Source organism: Camelus bactrianus, chromosome 13, assembly GCF_048773025.1.
Source record: "Camelus bactrianus isolate YW-2024 breed Bactrian camel chromosome 13, ASM4877302v1, whole genome shotgun sequence".
Taxonomy (NCBI): domain Eukaryota; kingdom Metazoa; phylum Chordata; class Mammalia; order Artiodactyla; family Camelidae; genus Camelus; species Camelus bactrianus.
In genome coordinates this window covers 42,443,728-42,449,727 of record NC_133551.1, presented here as the reverse complement: position 1 = coordinate 42,449,727, position 6,000 = coordinate 42,443,728, and the positions used below count along the sequence as shown (strand labels likewise).

At 38.8% G+C, this 6,000-nt stretch overlaps 1 non-coding gene across 1 annotated transcript; it reads right to left on the bottom strand.

The window, feature by feature from the left end:
* Window positions 1–1,865: 1,865 nt before the first annotated feature.
* Window positions 1,866–1,972, bottom strand: LOC123615907 (U6 spliceosomal RNA). The gene has a single exon (XR_006723722.1). It is a non-coding gene; the product is annotated as a U6 spliceosomal RNA (small nuclear RNA).
* Window positions 1,973–6,000: the final 4,028 nt, after the last annotated feature.

The following is a 6,000-nucleotide window of genomic DNA, read 5'->3' as shown; positions in this document are numbered from 1 at the left end:
TCAAAAATCCACAAATGACAAATGCTGGAGAGGCTGTGGAGAAAAGGGAACCTTCCTACACTGCTGGTGGGAATGCAGTTTGGTGCAGTCATTGTGGAAAACAGTATGGAGATTCCTCAAAAGACTAGGAATAGACTTACCATATGACCCAGGAATCCTGCTCCTGGGCATATATATCCAGAAGGAACCCTACTTCAAAATGACACCTGCACCCCAATGTTCATAGCAGCACTATTTACAATAGCCAAGACATGGAAACAACCTAAATGTCCATCAACAGATGACTGGATAAAGAAGATGTGGTATATTTATACAATGGAATACTATTCAGCCATAAAAACTGACAACATAATGCCATTTGCAGCAACATGGATGTTCCTGGGGAATGTCATTCTAAGTGAAGTAAGCCAGAAAGAGAAAGAAAAATACCATATGAGATCACTCATATGTGGAATCTAAAAACAAACAAACAAACAAACAAAGCATAAATACAAAACAGAAATAGACTCATAGACATAGAATACAAACTTGTGGTTGCCAAGGGAGCAGAGGGTGGGAAGGGATAGACTGGGATTTCAAAATTGTAGAATAGATAAACAAGATTATACTGTATAGCACAGGGATATATATACAAGATCTTATGGTAGCTCACAAAGAAAAAAATGTGACAATGAATATATGTATTGTACTGAAAAATTGTGCTCTACACTGGAATTTGACACAACATTGTAAAATGATTATAAATCAATAAAAAATGTTAAAAAAAAATAATAGAGCTGATAGAAATAAAAAAGAAAAAGCACTAGGGTAGTACCCCATACTTATCCAGAGTACTGATCAAAACCAAATCCATATTAGCTAACATTTTAAAAATTAAAAAGTATAAAATCCCAGCTATAAAAGAAATAACTCACAGGGATATACACATGGTGACTCTAGTTAATGATACCATATTGTTTATTGGAAAGTTACTAAGAAAGTTGATCTTAAAAGTTTTCATCACAAGGAAAAAAAGTAACAGATTCTTATTTTATTTAATAGATTATAATCCATTACTGTCATTATTCATCTTATTGTTCAGCTTGTCCTAGATTTGGCCAGTGAGAGGCCCTTTAGGTGAGTTTCTGTGTCCTTTTGACACATACCTTTTTTTTTTTTTTTTAAAGTATTCCCTTCTTTCTGGCATAATACAGTGTTCCAGGTTCATCTTGTACTTTCCCTGTCCAGCCTTGGAAATCATCCCTGTCTCCAAAAGAGCACCCCTTTTAGTGGGGAATGGTATTTAGAAACCAAGATCTGGGCACCAGATATGACCATGGCTCCTGGAGAGTAATTGTTTCTAGGTCCTTTAAGTAAGCAGATCCAAGGAGGAAAAATGGCAACTTAATATAGTTCAACTATTTTTAACCATGAATTCAGCACTGGTACCTCTAATTCCAGTTCAGCACCTCAGGGTTCTTTCTCCCATTTCTGATTTGCATCTCCCTTTTCCCACAGTTGAGAACTCTGGCTCCCAACAGCATTGATGTCCTTTTTATTCATCTGCTCAGTGTTATGACACACACAGAATAGTTTCAGAATAGCTATATCCATTCCATGAAGAAAGCAATCTATTTAGTAGGGCTCAATATTTTTTTGCAGTTTTGTTTTATTTTTAGACCAAGGGTATATATTCAAAATACTGTTTTCAAAGTTTATTTGGATTTGCTTTTAATTTTCCTTCAGAGTGGTTTTATTACTTATTTAAATATAGTTAGGTTTATGTGTGTATATTCAGTTTTAGAGTCCCTTTCATTCTTGTTGATTCAACTGTCTTCTTTGAATATGTAAGAGCTAAAATTGTCCAAAAGTCAAATCCATTTACAAAACATATGAAACACTTCACGAATTTGTGTGTCATCTGTATGTAGGAATCATGCCAGTTTTCTCTGTACTGTTCCAGTTTTACTGTATGTACTATCCAAGCAAGAACACCTTCAATTCATTTCTCAGCCTATTTGATGCTTACTTAGGAACCCCTCAGCACACACACTTCACTGAAACTTCTTTTGTCAAGGTCATCAATGACCAATATTTTTCTATCCTTATTTGAACTTTCCACACTCAGCTGACCACTCCAATGTTCTTGAAATTCTCTCCTCTCCTGGTTTTTGATACCCTACTCTTCTGGTTTTACTCTCTCTTCCCAGGCCTCTCCTCATTCCCCTTGTCTATTCAACCACCCTAAGATGTGCTGCTCCTCAGGCCTCTGGGCTCCCTTCTCTTCCCTCTGTACACTCTTTCCCTAGTGGATCTCAACCATTTCTGTGTCTTCAAATGCTGATTATGCTAATGCCTTCTAAATTCATATCTTCATCCGAGACCTCTCTTCTGGTCTCCAGACTTACAAGCGTCTCAATGACATCTACATGGATCGATAGCTCACTGACATGTGCAGTTTAACATGTCTAAAATAGAACTCCTCATTTCCCTGCCAGGCCGGGTTCCCCCCGGCCCTTCCCGCTCAGTAAATATCACCTCCATCTGCCTGGTTGCTCTAGACAGAAACCGAGGAGTTGTTCTTGATTCCTCTATTTTCCTCAACCACAATGTCCAATCCATCTGCAAAATACGAAAGTTTTATCTCCAAAAATGTGTCATATTAGGTCCCTTTTCTCTGTCTCCATTACCGCCGCTTCACGCATCATCTTTCACCCAGACTCCTCATCGGCCTCATTAGTGGCCTCCCTTTTAACCCCTAGACATTCATTCTCCATATAGTAGTTATCATGACCCTTTAAAAACCAAAATACTAATACAAGCTTACATTTATCAGGTATTCATTATGTGCCAGGAATTGCTGTAAGCACTTTATATTTATATTTAATCTTCACTATCCCTCCATGAGGTAAAAATCAACCTACTTCAATTTTATAGAAAAGGAAACTAGGGCGGGCACAGAGAGGTTAAATAATTGCCCAAGGTCACACAGCTGGTAAATGGTAGAACTTAGTCTTGGACCCAGATTGACTCTTTAGCATTTGAGCTTATCTACCACATTATATTTGATCTTGTTACTACTCAACTTCAAATAATTTCATGGTTTTTCACTATATAGGGACTAAATCCCCAACTCCATTCCAAGGTCTGCTGGGTCCCGTGGCATGCTTCCTGCTTACCCCTCCAAACTCATCTCACACTGCTTCCTTTTCCTTCACTTTCCTCCAGCCGCATGGCTTGTTTTGTTTTGTTTTTTTCCCAGCTTCCTTGATCATGACAGGCCCTTTGCTGCTGTCAAGCTTTACACATCCTCTGCCTCAAGGACTCTTCTCCCTGGCTCCTTCTCATTCTTCAGGTCTCACTTTGTTCTGAGAGAACTTCCCTTACCATGCTGTTTCTTAACTGTAGCTCCCTTCCTGGTATGTTCTATCTGAGCCCCATGCTTGTTTTCTTCTTAGCCCTTAAAGCAATCTGTAATTATTTATTTGTTTGTTTACATGTTTTGCCTCTCTTGCCCAGTAAAATTAAGTGCTGTGAAGGCAGAGGCTGCTTCTTAGTCACTTTTGTATATTCAGAGACTAACACAGCACCTAGTTCATAGAAGGAACTCTAGAAATATTTGTTGAATAAACATATATTACCTTTTTCTCCTTCATAGCTTCTGTTTATGCATAATTTCTGCTTCTTCATCACTTTGGTTGGCCACAGCCCCAGCTCTGTCTCTTCCCACACATACCCCTACTGAACCTCATGACCTCTCTCTTTAGTTACAGTTTTTACTGCTGTTAACTGCCTCAATCACTTCATGTTTCCCAACTTGAATTCCTGAGAGAGAAATACTGATTTAACAGCCAGGCCACATTTGTAGGTTGTCGGTTAGCTTGTGGGTTTCTTGCCTTTGGGTCAGATTCCCAGTCCTGGTCTAAACAGCTGTGTTGGGCAGGGTACGGGTGGGGATGTTCTGCATAGTGCTACTTCATTTCCTTTCTGGGACTGTCATCTTGAATCGCAGCCCAGAGGATTGTCAGGCCAGCCATTTGAACATCCAATGTAATGTTCTAAAGGAGCTGGATGATGACTGAAGTTTCCCTAAGGCAGCGCTATAGGTGAGCTCTGTGGGCTCGGGCTCCCAGCAGCACCTAAGGATGCCAGACACTGCTTTATATGTACAACATTCGGGTGAGGATATTATTATAACCCCCACTTTAAAGGTGAAGGAACTGAGATTTAAGGGATTTGATCCCTGGGCCAAAGACCAAGATCTAGTAAATGGCAGTGCTGGGATCCTAATTTAGATCTGTCTGACTCCAAAGCCCGTCCTCCTTACGTTACACTAGACTGTTTCTCTTCTCCTTATCAACTGTGTCACCTTGGTCAAGTTACCTGATTTATGTGACCTTCTATTTCCTTATCAGTAAAATGAGGATATAAGCACCTAATTCATGGGGTTATAATAGGTTTATGATTGCTCATAAACCTATTCCAGTAAACATAGTAGATACATTACTATCTTTCAGTTTAGTCAGAATCTAAATTTTCATATGTGAAAGGCAGAATTATCCAACTATTTTATTTTTTAAATTTGTATTTATTTTTTATTTATTATTTGTTCATCTTTTGGGGTGGGAGGTATTTAGGTTATTCATTTTTTTAATGGAGGTATTGGGGATTGAACCCAGGACCGCAGGCATGCTAGGCACGTGCTCTACCACTGAGCTATACCCTCACACTGAAAGGCAGAATTATCAATTTCAGTTGCCCTAAAGAATAGCATCTCCTGTGAGACTCTATCCTGCTGGCAAGTATTCCTGGTCCAAATATGAAGACATAGGGCTTTGAAGGGGACAACAGTTATTCTGTAAGGAAACAAAGCAATTCAGTATACTTCAGAGATGAGAAAGAACCTGCACTCAACCTAGCCATAGGTAGCAGAGTGGAAATTAGTAAGTACTCAGTAATGAGAGATTTGCATCTGTCTGACAAGCGTAAGACTTTCTCCAAGGCCAGAGCATTTTGCATATGATCTTATTTAATCCTACCACAACTTTAAGAGATAGATCTTGTGACTTCCATTTTCCAGGCTCAGAGAGCTAAAGTGACCTGGGTAAGGTCACACATCTAATTTGAGGTAGAGAAGGAACTGGAGCTCAGTTTGGCACCATTGCACCAAGCCTTCAGCTGTGTGCAGTCTGACAGGTCTGCTAGCAAGTCACCCTGCTCTGCAACTTCAGGACCCTTTGATGGAAACTGATTGACAAATACGATCCTGATCTCTTGCACATTTGTTATTCTCAGGAAAGGAAAATCAACTCTACAGGCATCAGCACAATTTAGGGAGATTGCTAGCTAGGATGGTACATCCCCATGTAGCAATACAGATAAGTATCAGCATCTAAACAAATGATACCATGTGATGAATACAAGAGCAAGAATAACTAATCTTTGTACAGCACTTTATGATTCACAAGGAACATTCATATTGATCACCCAGTTTGTTCCTCATATCACCCCTTTGAGGTAGGTATTACCATTGCCATTTCACAGATAAAGAAACTGAGGTTTTAAAAAGTTGATTTAGTATGAAGAAGTGGATGTATGTCATTTTGTGGTCTCCTGGCCTCCATTCCTCCTCCTTTTGGTTAATGGTACCCTGTGTTTCCTTAGGAGATCAAATACCTTCTACCTAAGCAATAGTGATTGGATTAACAGGAGGGCATGATACATCAGATCCTTGAGCATCATCCTTAGAACTTTTGTTTGGCTTTTGCTCAAGCTATCAAGAGGGAGGAACTTTCTTAAACCTATGGGTATGAGTCTGAAGTTAATGATTATTATGACACGAAAAAATATTATGTATAAATTTTAAACCCACAGTAGAAAATTCAGCCTAGCCAATAGGAAAGCAGAAATGGAGGTTAAAAATAAAAAAGAATGTATAGTACATGGATGGTAGGATTAAATTTTAATATATAGCAATTACATTCAATGCAAATAAGTTAATCTCACCAAATAGATTTTTTA